At 35.5% G+C, this 13,698-nt stretch overlaps 1 protein-coding gene and 1 pseudogene across 2 annotated transcripts in view; one reads left to right on the top strand and one right to left on the bottom strand.

Annotated features, from left to right (window-relative positions):
- GPC5 (glypican 5) overlaps positions 1 to 13,698 on the top strand; it is a 1,240,359-nt gene that overhangs the window by 84,242 nt on the left and 1,142,419 nt on the right. The gene's annotated exons all lie outside the window — the stretch shown is intronic.
- Positions 2,903 to 4,502, bottom strand: LOC308496600 (asparagine synthetase [glutamine-hydrolyzing]-like; annotated as a pseudogene). Its single transcript has one exon. The product of its transcript is annotated as an asparagine synthetase [glutamine-hydrolyzing]-like (transcript).

Below are 13,698 nucleotides of genomic sequence, written 5' to 3'. Positions count from 1 at the left end.
AATATATTTTGAAGGGATTTTTTCTCCCCTTTCTGCTGCTCCATTTTTTCCCCTCCTTTTACAGCATGTCTTTAAAAGTCCTGTCTACATTCGCTGCCTACAATTTCTCTCATCCTACTCTCTGTTGGATCTATTGCAAAAGAATTCCCCTTGTGCCACTTCGAAGAAATACTTATAAGCATCCCCAATGATCTCCATATTGTTAAACCAATTGTTAAATCCTATTTTCTGTCTTCATCTTCATTGACTTGTGAGCATAATGTGACAGTGTGATCACTCCCTTCTCTGAAATTTGTTTTTTCACTTCCAGGATAACGCATTTGCCTCTCCCTCCCTCCCCCCCCCCCCCCCCCCCCCCCCCCCCCGCCCTTGCTGACTGCCCTTCTAGTCTCTTTTGCTGGTTCCTCCTCATCTCCAGTGTTATCTCCAACTGCACCAAGATTCAACTTTGAATTCTCCTATTATTTTCGTCTGTTCACACTTTTTAAAATGATTTCACCAAGTCTTGTGGCTTTAAATATTAAAATTGCTATTTTCATCCTGCACCTCTGTCCTGAACTGTTGACTAATAAATATATCCAACTGAATACTTGATATCCCCACTTGAATTTCTAATATATCAAACTCCAAACTGACTTCCTGATCTTATTCCCCAGACTGGCTTCACTGAAAATCTTCCCTGTTCAATTAATGGAATTTCTATTCTGGAGTCATCCTCGATTATGATGTTTCTCTCATTCTATCCAATCTGAACATATATTATTGGCTCTAGTCCAAACATATCCACAATCTGACTACATTTTACCCCATCCACTGCTACTAGGTTGGTCTCAGACACTGTTATTTTTAAATCTAAATTCTTACACTATGCTGACTGTTCTCCCTGTTGCTGCCCTTTATCTCTACAGTCTGTTTTCCATATAGCAGCTGGGTGGGGTGGGGGTTGGGCTCTTAAATGTGACATTATGCTCCTCCTCCACTCAAATCCCTCCTATGGCTCCCATTTCATTTGGGATAAGAGAGCCCTGCTAAGGCTCCATTCAATCCAGACATCTCTCTGGTATCATCCAGAACTTCTCTCCCATGTTCTCACTCGGTTTCAGCAGCAGTGGCCTACTGTTCCTCCAGCACATTAGGAATCTAATGGGCTTTGGCATTTGCTATTTCCTCTGCCAGGGGTAGTGTCCCCCAAGATATCTTGCAAAGCTTTGCACTTTCTTATAATGTCTTCTCTGACTCCTCTACTTAATATTGTGCGCCCAACACTCCATTCCAATAGGGAAACAAAGAAACACTGGTAAAGAATGAATCTTGTGGTCTTTTATAGCTAAATCTAAATAGAGAATAATAATGTGATTGGGAAAAGCAATATTAGTATTAAGCACAAATTCTTAAGACAAAATTGCATTCTGTAAAGGAATAAAAAACTGAAACTAAAATTTCAAACTATATCAGCATATATGCTCTAGGAATATTTACTAACTGGCATGTTCTTGACCTGAAGTTATGTCTTCTGATTCTAAATGTCCTTATTAACCAGTTTTCCCTTCCCCTACTCTCTTCTTTCCTTACATCCCTCTTGCTTCTATGCTTATTTTCTTCCCTTTTATATACATGTAGATAAACAATACACTTTTTTCCTGTTCTCTTGGTTGTTTTTTTTTAAAGATATTTAAAGCCAATAATGGCCCTTTATGAAACAATGCTTGTTATAACTACTGAGAAAGATGTATGGCCATTTATAATTATACTTTACAGTTTTATACAGAGATCTAGCTTTGAATCATTTTAATCATATTTCTGTCCAAACAAACTTGATTTAAAATCTTTCCATAGATTATTATGTGTCAAGTAGCTTACTGAAGCTAGATATAGTTTATGCTTCTGATGTTTTTTTTCCAACCAGCAAATTCTCTACTATAAAGAAAAAAAGTCATGAAATTAGCCTGGCCTGCCAACTTTGTTAGTTTCTGTAATGTTCACTGAATAATGGCTCATTATTTTTCTCCTTGTTCAAATTCCTTTAGAAGGGATGGCTGGCACAATAATTTTTTCATTGTTTTAAATATCTCTTTATCCTCTTCATGCTCTAAACTCATATATTTATTGCATTTAGCTTGATTTTATAATTACAGTATATACTCATTCTCTTAACAGTGTACAAATTAATCTGCATAAATTAGTCCATTGAAACCAACACCATTCTTCATGAAGTAGCATATATTGAGGCACATTCTTGAGGAATTGAATGTAAAGAACTGAAATGTTGCTCTGTAAGGAAGGTGGAAAAACAGTTTGGGAATCATATTTGATGATGGTTTCAATGTCCATATTTATAGAGATGAATTAAATCTATTTAAAGTAAAAATGGAAATAAGTGATTTCTGCCATTTTTCTCAGTTTTCATTTTATTATGAAAGTTTATTCCCTTGTCTGATATTGTCCACTGACGACTTCTTCTTCTTCTTCTTCTTCTTCTTCTTCTTCTTCTTCTTCTTCTTCTTCTTCTCCTTCTCCTTCTCCTTCTCCTTCTCCTTCTCCTTCTCCTTCTCCTTCTCCTTCTCCTTCTCCTTCTCCTTCTCCTTCTCCTCCTCCTCCTCCTCCTCCTCCTCCTCCTCCTCCTCCTCCTCCTCCTCCTCCTCCTCCTCCTTCTCCTTCTCCTTCTTCTTTTTTTTAAAAAAAGATTTAAGACTTAAGACTTTTATTTCTTTTCACCTCCATGCAAGCCTGCATGGTTGATGCTCATTGCTAACCTTCTGGCCTCCAAAGCCCCTACCCTTCTCAATAAGAAGACACATTTTCTTTCACTCTATAGCTTAGAGAGTGCCTAAGTTTTGGCAGTTGAATTGTAATGAGTCACAGTGTGGGCAGAAGGGTCAGTGGCATTGATCCACCTGGGCATCTAGTGATGGGCCAACCAGTCAACTTGGCCTGGGTAATAGCGTATTTGACGATAGTAATAGATTTTTTTAGTTTTAGGTATATTGAAAGGAAATTTGTGGGCTGAAATTGCCATCTTTGCCTCACTAACCTGATGTTTGATATATTCCTGTAATATCCTAAGCCATGTTTCGTAACTGAGGTTATGCCATCACTGAAGACTTCTTTGGGTCAGCAGAGAATCTCTTTAGGTAACAGACTGGAGTCTTCAAATGTCTCTCTCAGGGGATGTTTTTCTATCCCATTCTTGGGAATTCTCAGGTCTGGTGGCAGAGACAAGTAATAGGAACAAAATTAATGATCCAGGAATGGGACTCTCAATTTAAGGCCGCGGGCAGCAGTTCAACCTGCTCAGAGAACATCAAACAAATAGAGTTCCTTCAGAAGCCTCTTACTCTCTTCCTCGGTTTTTTTAGGAGAAGCCACCTTATGAAAATATATGTATCCCCGAGTTAGTGCATCTGAACCTTCTCCAGAGAAGATCACCACACTACCTAGTATATTCTTCCGAATGTGCTTGGAAATTAAGTACCTACCTACAGAAGCACGCACTGTTGTAATGTCATAAGTTTCCAAGAAAGATATGACTTCATCCAGGATCTGAATCCCCTCCTCAGAGTTAAAGAGGACTTCATGGTGTTCACTCCCAAAATGATTTGCCACCTTTCTAGCAGCTGGTGAGTCAGGAATGGCTTCCATGCCAATAGCAAATGTCTGGAGAGGGTACTGTAATTGGGCCTCTCTGAGCTGCTTCAACAGGTGGCAGCAATCAAATTGGAATCCAAGCCCCCTGATAAAAGGCAGCCAGTCCTTTTGTCTGTTATCAAACGCTTCATAATGGCATTGTCAAAAAGCATCCAGAGGTTGCTCTGCACAGTTTCTAGCTCTAAACCTGGACACAGTTTCTCCACACTGTCGTCCCAGAGGGCATGCAGAAGCTCATTTCTACAGTGATGGTATTTAACCATTTCCACCTATGCAACTTTAACACTTGGCTTTAAATCAAAAACTTCATAGTGTCCAGGGAGAAAGGGCTCCACTTTTTAAAAAGAAGCTGTGGAGTGCTTCAGGTTAACAAGACCTTTAGCTTCTGAACACATGGCCAAGAATCCATCTTCTGTCATAGTTTTAAACAAAGGTCTGACTCTATAGGTATCTCTTCCCAGGAACACTTTCTTATTGGCTGTATCCAGTAAAATAAATGCAAATACCCCACCCAACATGCAAACTGTTTGCTCAATTCCTCCTTTGTCATAAAGATGAAGGATTATCTCACCATCCACTTTGGTCTTATATTCTAATTCAAAATGGCGTTGCAGCTTTTGGTGGATGTAGATTTCACCATTGAAACAGAGCCACAAATAAGGATATTTCTTCACTCAAATTGGCTGCATTCCAAACAGTGGGTCAACCACCGCCAACCACTGACGTCCAAAGCAGCAGTTTGTGTATCCATTCTCAAAAAGAAATGCATCTGGACCCCTGTGTGCAATCTCCATAGCACTCAGACACTGAACAGAAAGACAATCATCACTGCCAAAGAGGGCCCAAATGCCACACATGGTTCAGTGGAACTACGGCCTTTCTGGGCATAAGCAGATTGGGTGAGCGGGTGAGTTGTTGGCGCAGACTGCAGGAGGGCGGGGTCCAACGATTTGTAATTGCACATGAACTAATATGCAAACTCCTCACTATAGTCTGGAGGCTCCTTTTGCATCTTAGGGCTGTTTCCTCTGCTTGATACTCTTTCACAGCAGGCCCCCAGGTTTATCTTACCTACTTCCTTTTCATTGTCGGGTCTTGGCTTTCAGAAATACATGTGTAAAGCCCTTTGGGGTTGACTTTATAATACTTATCACATTTTAAAATTTTTTGTTTATTTATTATTTTGCTATTTTTCTTTTCTGTTGCCCCCAGGAATTTTACTGACTGACTGACTGACTGACTGATTGAACAAATAAAGGAGAAAAAAAGAACAACTTGCCCGTAGATAGAGGGAACTGTATGCACAGAGGTTTAGTGGTGTAATGAGCCATGATTTGATGGTTTGTATAAAAGTGGAAGTCAGGGAGTCCACCGTGACTAGGGCAGTTGAGGGCATGGCATGGGGAGAGGAAAGGACAGAAAATGTAGGTTGAGGAATCTAGGAGAACATTATGTGCTTAAACATGGTAGTAAAGTAATATTTTTGTTTTAAAAATATACCTCCTAGGACGTTGGAGGACAAGTGTGACTGGCGAAATAGTAGGATAGTCAATTAGGAAATTGCTTTAATAATTCAGGGGGTTGAAATGAAGAGAAATGGGATCACAGATGATTTTTTTGGAGGTAGAGTTGGGTGAATATATAAACTGTTAAACCATAAGCTGCAAGAGAGGAGGAAAAAAAGGCAAAGATGGCTTTGGGATTCTACCTAGAGTAAGTGGACACTTGTTATTCTTCAAGAATAGGAAGTGATTATTAGGTTCGATGAGTTCAGTTTTGGTGTGGTGAAATTTGATGGATCACTATATTATTCTGAGTGGAGGTGTTCAATAAATAATAAGTGTTTTGGTCTTGGGAAACAGAACTCTTAGTCCTGATCAAGAAAGTGAACATTGGAACGAGAAAGGGTGAGAAAAGTGAAAGGAGAAGAAAGTGAAGGACAAAATGTAGATGAAGGGAATAGAAACATTATGGGTTTTCCTACTATGTAAATACTTTTTAGTGACTTTTGCTGTGTCTTGTTCATCCAATATGTCTTGAAAATTAAGCTTTCCTTAACATTTTGTCTTCAGCAGTTTCCCTGTCACCAGTTCACGGTTGTTTTGCTTTCTTTTCTTTTCTTTTTTTTTTTTTTAATTCCTGCTCCCTACTTCAAGAAACAAGAACAATCTCAAATAATCTAACTTTACTCTTAAAGGGACTGGAATAGCAAATAAAACCCAAAGTGAGTAAAAGGAAAGAAGTAGTAAAGATCAGAAGGCAAATAAATGAAATTGAGACTTAAAAACAATACAAAATATCAAATAAATCAAGAACTGCTTCTCTGAAAAAATAAACAAAATTTAAAAACCTTTAACAAGACTCATCAAGAAAAAAAGAGAGAGGGCTCGAATAAATAAAATCAGAAATGAAAGAGGAGAAGTGACAATGGACATCACAGAAATACAAAAAATTATAAGAAAATATTATGGGCAATTCTATGTCAACAAATTGGACAATCTGGAAGAAACAGATAAATTCCTAGAAGCGTACAATCTTCAAAGGGTGAATCAAGAAGAAACAAAATATGAACAAACTGATTACTACTAATGAAGTCACATCAGTAATAAAAAAACTCCCAACACACAAAAGTCCTGGACTTTACCAAACATTCTAAGAAGAATCAGCACCTATTATTCTCAAACTATTACAGAAAATTCAAGAGGAGGAAAGGCTACCAAGCTCATTCTATGAGGCCACCATTACCCTGATACCATAACCAGTTAAAGACATTACGAAAAAAGAAAACTATAGGATATCGCTAATGAACAAAGATGCAAAAATCCTCAACAAAATGTTAGCAAAACAAATTCAGCAATACATTAAAAAAGATAATACACCATGATGAAGTAGAATTTATTCCTGGATTGCAAAATGGGTTTAACATCCACAAATCAATTAATGTGATACACCACATAAACAAAATGAAAGACAAAAAAATCATATCATGTCAGATGCAGAAATACCATTTGACAAAATCCACGATCCATTTGTGATAATTCTCAGCAAAGTGAGACTAGAGGGATATATCTCAACATAATAAAGACCAAATATGACAAACCCACAGCTAACATCATACTCAATGGGAAATAAACTAGAAGCATTCTCTTTAAGATCAGGAACAAGACAAGGATGTTCATTTTTACTACTCTTATTCAAACTATTTCTGGAAGTCCAGCCACAGCAATCAGACAAGTAAAGGAAACAAATGGCCTCCAAATTGGAAAGGAAGAAGTAAAACTCATTATTTGTAGATGACATGATACTATATATAGAGAACCCTAAATATTCCACCTAAAAATATTAGCACTGATGAAAGAATTCAGTGAAGTAGAAGGATACAAAATTAATATTCAGAAATCAGTTGCATTTTTGTACATCAATAACGAACTATCAGAAAGAGAAATTAAGACAAACCCACTTACAGTCGCATAAAAAACAGACAAACAGAAAAGTAGGAATAAAATTAACTAAGGAAGTAAAAGACCTGCCCTCAGAAAATTATAAAACATGGAAGAAATTGAAGAAGATACAAATAAAGGGAAGACATACCACGTGCTCATGGATGGGAAGAATTAACATAGTTAAAATGTCCATACCACCCAAAGCAATCTTTCGATTCAGTGCAATCTTTATCAAAATACCAATTACATTTTTCACAGAACTAGAACAAAGAACCCTAAAATTTATATGGAAACATAAAAGAAACCAAGTAACCATGGTAATCTTGAGAAAGTACAAAGTTGGAGGCATCGCCCTACATGATATCAAACTATACTACAAGGCCATAGTAATAAAAACAACATGGTATTGGCATAAAAACAGACACATAGATCAATGGAACAGAATAGAGAGCCCAGAAATAACCCCAAATCTATGACAAAGGAGGAAAGAATATACAACAGGCTTGTTGTATACAACAAGAATACACAACAATATAGACAGTCTATTCAATAAATGGTGCTAGGAAAACTGGGCAGATTCATGCAAAAAATGAAACTGGACCACCTTCTTACTCCATATACAAGAATAAACTCAAAATGCATTAAAGACTTAAATGTGCAAGACCCTAAACCATCAAGCTCCTAGAAGAAAACATAGGTAGTAAACTCTCTGACATTGCCCTTAGTTATATTTTTCCTTATATATCTTCTAGGGCAAAAGAAACAAAAGAAAAATAAACAAAAGGGACTACATCAAACTAAAAATAATTTGCATAGCAAAGGAAACCATCAACAAAATGAAAAGACATCATACTGAATGGGAGAAGATATTCACCAATGATACATTGAGTAGGGTTTAACATCCAAAATTTATAAAGAACTCATTCAACTCAACCCCCCCCCAAAAAAAAAATCCAGTTAAAAAACGGACAGAGGGCCTGAATAGTCATTTCTGTTTCAAGAAGGACATAGAGATGGCTAATAGACATATGAAATGATACTCAATATCACTAATCATGAAATGCAAATTAGAACCACAATGAGATACCACCTCACACCTCTCAGAATGTCTACCATTAATAAATCAAAAACAAGTGTTAGTGATGATGTGGAGAAAAGGGAACGCTTGTGTACTGTTGGAGGGACTGCAAATTAGTGCAGCCACTATGGAAAACAGTATGGAGGTTCCTCAAAAAATTAAAAATAGAACTGCCGTGTTACCCCTAAAATAAGACCTAACCGGCAAATAAACCCTAGCATGATTTTTCAGGATGACATCCCCTGAACATAAGTCCTAATGAGTCTTATGGAGCAAAAATTAATATAAGACCTGGTCTTATTTTCGAGGAAACACAGTACCTTATGACCCAGCAATTACACTTCTGGATATTTATCTGAAGAAATCTAAAACAGTTAATTTGAAAAGATAAGTGCACTTCTGTGTTTACTGCAGGTCTATCTATACAATAGCCAAGATATGGAAAAAATCAAAATGCTCCCAGTAGACGACTGGATAAAGAAGATGTGGTACATATATACAATAAAACATTAATCTGCCATAAAAAATGAAATCTTACTGTTTGCCACAATATGGATGGATATAGAGGGTATTATGCTGAGTGAAATAAATTAGAGAAAGACAAATACCATATTATCTCACTTATATGTGGAATTTAGAGAACAAAATAAACGAAGAAAAAAATAAAACAGAAGTGGGCTCATAGATACGAGAATGAACTGATGGTTACCAGATCGGAGGGGGGTTGGGAGGGTTGGATGAAAAAGGTGAAGGGTTAAGACGTTCAAATTAGTAGTTACCAAATAGTCATGGGGATGTCAAGTACAGTATAGGGAATATAGGCAATAATATTGTAATAACTATGTATGATGCCAGGTGTGTATTAGACTTATCGAAGTCACTTCATAAATTATATAAATGTCTAACTACTATGCTGTACACATGAAACTAATATAAAATAATATTGAATGTCAACTATAGTTGAAAAAAAATTCTGTCTCACTTCTGCTGAGCCATGAAAATTCCAATGGCATTGGAATGAGTTTGCTTTCATTTAGCCCTCTTTGTTTTCCTCTTTATTCCATCAGGCTTGTCTGGTAGCTGCTTTTCAGCCATCTTTCTGAGGCAGCCATCCTAATATTAGCTCCTTGGGTTGGTCATTCCAAATACCTAAAATAGACACATTCAGTCACCTTTTGTTATTTTAGGATGTATTAATTTTCTATGTACAAATTACCACTGTCCAAAACATTGTGCTTATTGTCTGTATCTAGCTATAGGAAGTGAACTCCATGAGAGCAGCCCCTTACTGGTTATGTATTTTGGACTACTTTTTGTGTTTTATTTGTGCTTAATGTTTTCTCTTCCAGGAAACACTTCCCTTAGATAGCCTCTTGGATTATACCCTCATTTCATTTTAGTTCTTTGCTCACATTCAGGTTTATAAAATGAGTTTTTTCTCTATCCTATACCACATAGATCCTCACTTCCTTTCTTATTACCATTTTTACCCCTTTTTTTCTTAACAGCACTGACTTTTTTTTTTAAATTAAAGTTTATTGGGGTGACAAGTACTAGTAAAGTTACATAGGTTTCAGGTGTACAATTCTCTAATACATCATCTATATAACACATTGTGTGTTTACCACCCAGAGTCAGTTGTCCTTTCATCACCATATATCCCTTTTACCCTCATCTACCACCCCCTCCCACCCTACCCTGTGGTAACCACTAAACTATTGTCTGTGTCTATGAGTTTTTGTTTCATTTGTTTGTCTTGTTCCTTTGTTGTTTTCAGTTTTATATACCACATATCAGGGAAATTATACAATTCTCGACTTTTTCTGTCTGACTTATTTTGCTTAGCATTATAATCTCAAGATCCATCCATGGTGTCACAAATGGCACTATTTCATGTTTTCTTATGGCAGAGTAGTAATCTATTGTGACATATTTTTAATGTGTTTATGTCTGTCTCTTGCCATTAGAATGCAGAGCCTTGAAGACAGGGACTTTGTTTTCTTCACTACTGTGTGTTCTTTGAAATTAGGATGGTTCCTGGCACATAGAATTTACTCATATTCTACTCATATTCTTACTCATATTTTACTCATATTCTTACTCAATATCGGATGAGTAAATGACAGAATGTAAAGAAATAGAGAAGTGTCTTTTGCCAGGTAGTAGAGTAAGCCTTGGTCAGCCAATCTGGCCATCTGATTCTTCCTGCTGGTGAATCCTCCTTTTTCCTTGTGATCCATTGGACAAACATGAGATGGGTTTTGGGGAGGATTCCCATGCAAAAACAAAACAAAACAAAACAACACTAAGATATAGAAGCATATCTAAGAATATAGAATAATAATTGGATAAACACTCTTGTTACTAAGATAGTTAAGTACAATGAACTTGAACTCAATTTCACCTTCCTTGGGATTTCAAGGCCCTACCCTCAAAGGCTGCTAGAGGGGGCCTTGTGGTCTCTACCTTCTGGACTTTTAACTCCCTGTGTTCTAGCTCTGTGTTATGCCACAACAGTCTGGGTGGAAATTCAACTGTTTGTTTAAATTTCACAAAATGAAAACTAAAATAAACCTACCAGTTAACGCTGTACTAAGTCAGATACCACTCCTCGCTGTTTCAGTCTTCCAACATTTTGCATTAAGCAGTCTTATCTATTGCTGTCTCTTTCTGTATTTTGACCTTTACAATTTTTAGTTTCCCTCACTGTCATGTAAGTGGAGTTTGATAGGGGAAATCCATCAATGTATTGATTTAGGATAATGTTTTAACTGAAAACCTCCTGTCTTTTTTAAAAAAAGGTATTATTTTAGATACTCATATTCTCAAATACAGTCTTCTGATTAAATATCAGAAAATCCAAGGTTTTAAGCAGCTTAAAAGTACTGATATTTATCTTTCTCTTTGTAGAATAGGATTTATTATGAAAGATGAAAGAATGCTAATATTTTTGTGTTTCCGTTATGTGATATAGGCTTTGCATATTTTCCTCATTTAACTATTCACAGCAACTCCATTAAATATATATTCTTTAACTCCTATGTTATAGAAGAGAAAATTGAGGATCAGAAAGTGATTTTTTTTTTGCCTGAGATTGGAGGCTACATAGCATATTTAAGTCAAGGTCTTCTGACTCCCAGTTCTGTATTCTTACTACATTCCATTTTTTTCTTCAGAGTAAACTTGATACTCTTTAAAGATAAGTACTTATTTTATTAATTTAAATAGAGATTCATAAATGTAATTCTAAACAGATATATTTCAGATTGAGAAGAAAATGAAAAGTGCTTTTGTTATTCCTTCAGTTTTAGCCTCTTTATTTAATGTTTGAGGTCATTAATCCTGCTCTCTTGTTTCTATGGGATTTAGTAATGAGTTTCCCTGTTCTATGGCAGTATAGTCTGGTTTCCCATTATTTTATCAAGATTGTCTCTTGCTCATCCTTTTAACAGGGTACTGGGAGGTATCACAAAATTGCATACAATTCTGAAAGCATGAAAGAGTAATGTGCCAATAAGCTTTTTGTGTTTATAGATAATATAGAAGAAAAGTAATTGATGAAGAAATAAGTAAAATTTACTTCCATATGATGAAGTGGAAGACACTCTAAAACCAGAGTATTAGAGGAAGGCAAAAGATTAAATCAAGTTATAGAAAAAATGACTTTGAATGAAATATTTCTAAACATATTTAAAATAAAAGCACACAAATGTCAATATAAATTTTAAAATATAATGGATTACCCATGGATGAATTTTATTAATAACTTAGATCATAAAATATGATGTTCTGAGTTTTCCCTGTTCATTAAATTGACATTTGCTTATTATAGCTATTATCCAAGTAAGTTTAAATTCTATTATAAAAGCAAAACATTCCCACTATAAGAAAAAAATAATAAGACAGATTAAATAGCACAGAAAATGCAAGTCCCACTGTCCCTTACTTTCCACACCCAGCTGCAAGCTAAATATAGTTAGCATTTTGGTATATACATTCTTACATATACTCTATTTCAAATGCACATACTCTATTTCAAATATGTGTATACTTGTAAATAAACACCTATATACAAAAATGAAATTATATTGTGTATGCTGTTCTGAAGCTTTTCTTTCTTGGCATATGAAAAGATACTTACAGTGAGATGAGAGTGTACTTAATTGAAAAGCAATATAACTCTCCTTAAAATATTTCTAGTCTTAAAACTTATTCTACAGTTCTGCATAAAAAAGAATAATGTCTTTAGCCAATGACAAAAAGTATTACTAGTTCATGCTGTGAATCGAATGTGAATAATGCTAATATAAGATTAGGCTGCATTTATAGAACTGAAGGGTTGATAACAGAGAGAATGTTATTTCCCAGTCATCTGCAATTTTGAAAACATGTCAGGTAGAAAATGGTCCATCCAAGAAGCCACGTTATTAGATGAACATTGGCAATTAGAGCTTATAAAGGAGGGCAGCCGTGATGGCAGTATTATGGAAAACTATGCCATATGAAGACTGATTGAAGGAATTGAGGATGTTTAGTTTGTTAAACAACCTTCATCGGTATGACTACAGGCAAAATAAAGAGAATGACATTTATAGGAAAGCAAGTTTAAACTCTATAGAAGGAGAAGAACTTCCATGTATAGAGTGCTCTCCCTTTGTCAGGTAACATAAGAGATGGGAATTTGAATGAGTTTTTAGAAAGACGCATTGCATTGGTCACCAAGCAAGCTTCAGACAACTGATTAGAAAAAAAAATAATTTGTTACTTCACATCTCACTGTAAAATAAATGTAAAAACTGTAAAATACTAAGGATTTAAATGTAAAAAATTCTATGTAAGTACACAATTTATATGGAATCACAGCTATTCCACTAATTAAGCCCATTTTATAGTTAAGGTGGCTGAGGATATGGGAGACTAAGTAATTTTCCCCAAGAGAACATTATAAAGTTAAAAACCATCAGAGCTAGAGTTAGCATCGCTCTGACCCAAAGCCGGTGTTCCAACCTCTATACTATGATCCATAACATAATAACTAATCAAATTCAAAGGGATCGGAGATTGTCTGGTAGAATGCTGTAAGACCTTTCTGAGCCTTGAAGATTGAAACACAGTATGAAGTAATATCTAACTTGTTGAAGTGATTTCTCGAAGTAGGAGGTTGTATGAGTTCTCTTTCATATTACCTACAAATCTAAGATGTTATTGTTTAAATGCCCAAATAAATAAAGGTTCAGTAAGGAGAATTTCTTAAATATTTAACATTAGTATGAAACTTAAAAACATACAATGCTCAGTGCTATTAAAATATCTATCTCATGTGAAACTAATACCAAACTGAACCTTACATGCAAACAAATTTGGGTTCAAAATGATGACTATCCCAATATATTTTACCAAGTTACTTCAATTGGGTCTTTAAAGTGCTCAAAAAAATACAGCTTAAACATATTCATATATTCGTATTTTTAAGAACTCAAATAGTGATATATTCATATTTTCATAGGCATTCTTATGAAAAATTTTAGTTTA

This window comes from Rhinolophus hipposideros (assembly GCF_964194185.1).
Source record: "Rhinolophus hipposideros genome assembly, chromosome: 4".
Taxonomy (NCBI): domain Eukaryota; kingdom Metazoa; phylum Chordata; class Mammalia; order Chiroptera; family Rhinolophidae; genus Rhinolophus; species Rhinolophus hipposideros.
This window is presented reverse-complemented; position numbering and strand designations above follow the sequence as displayed.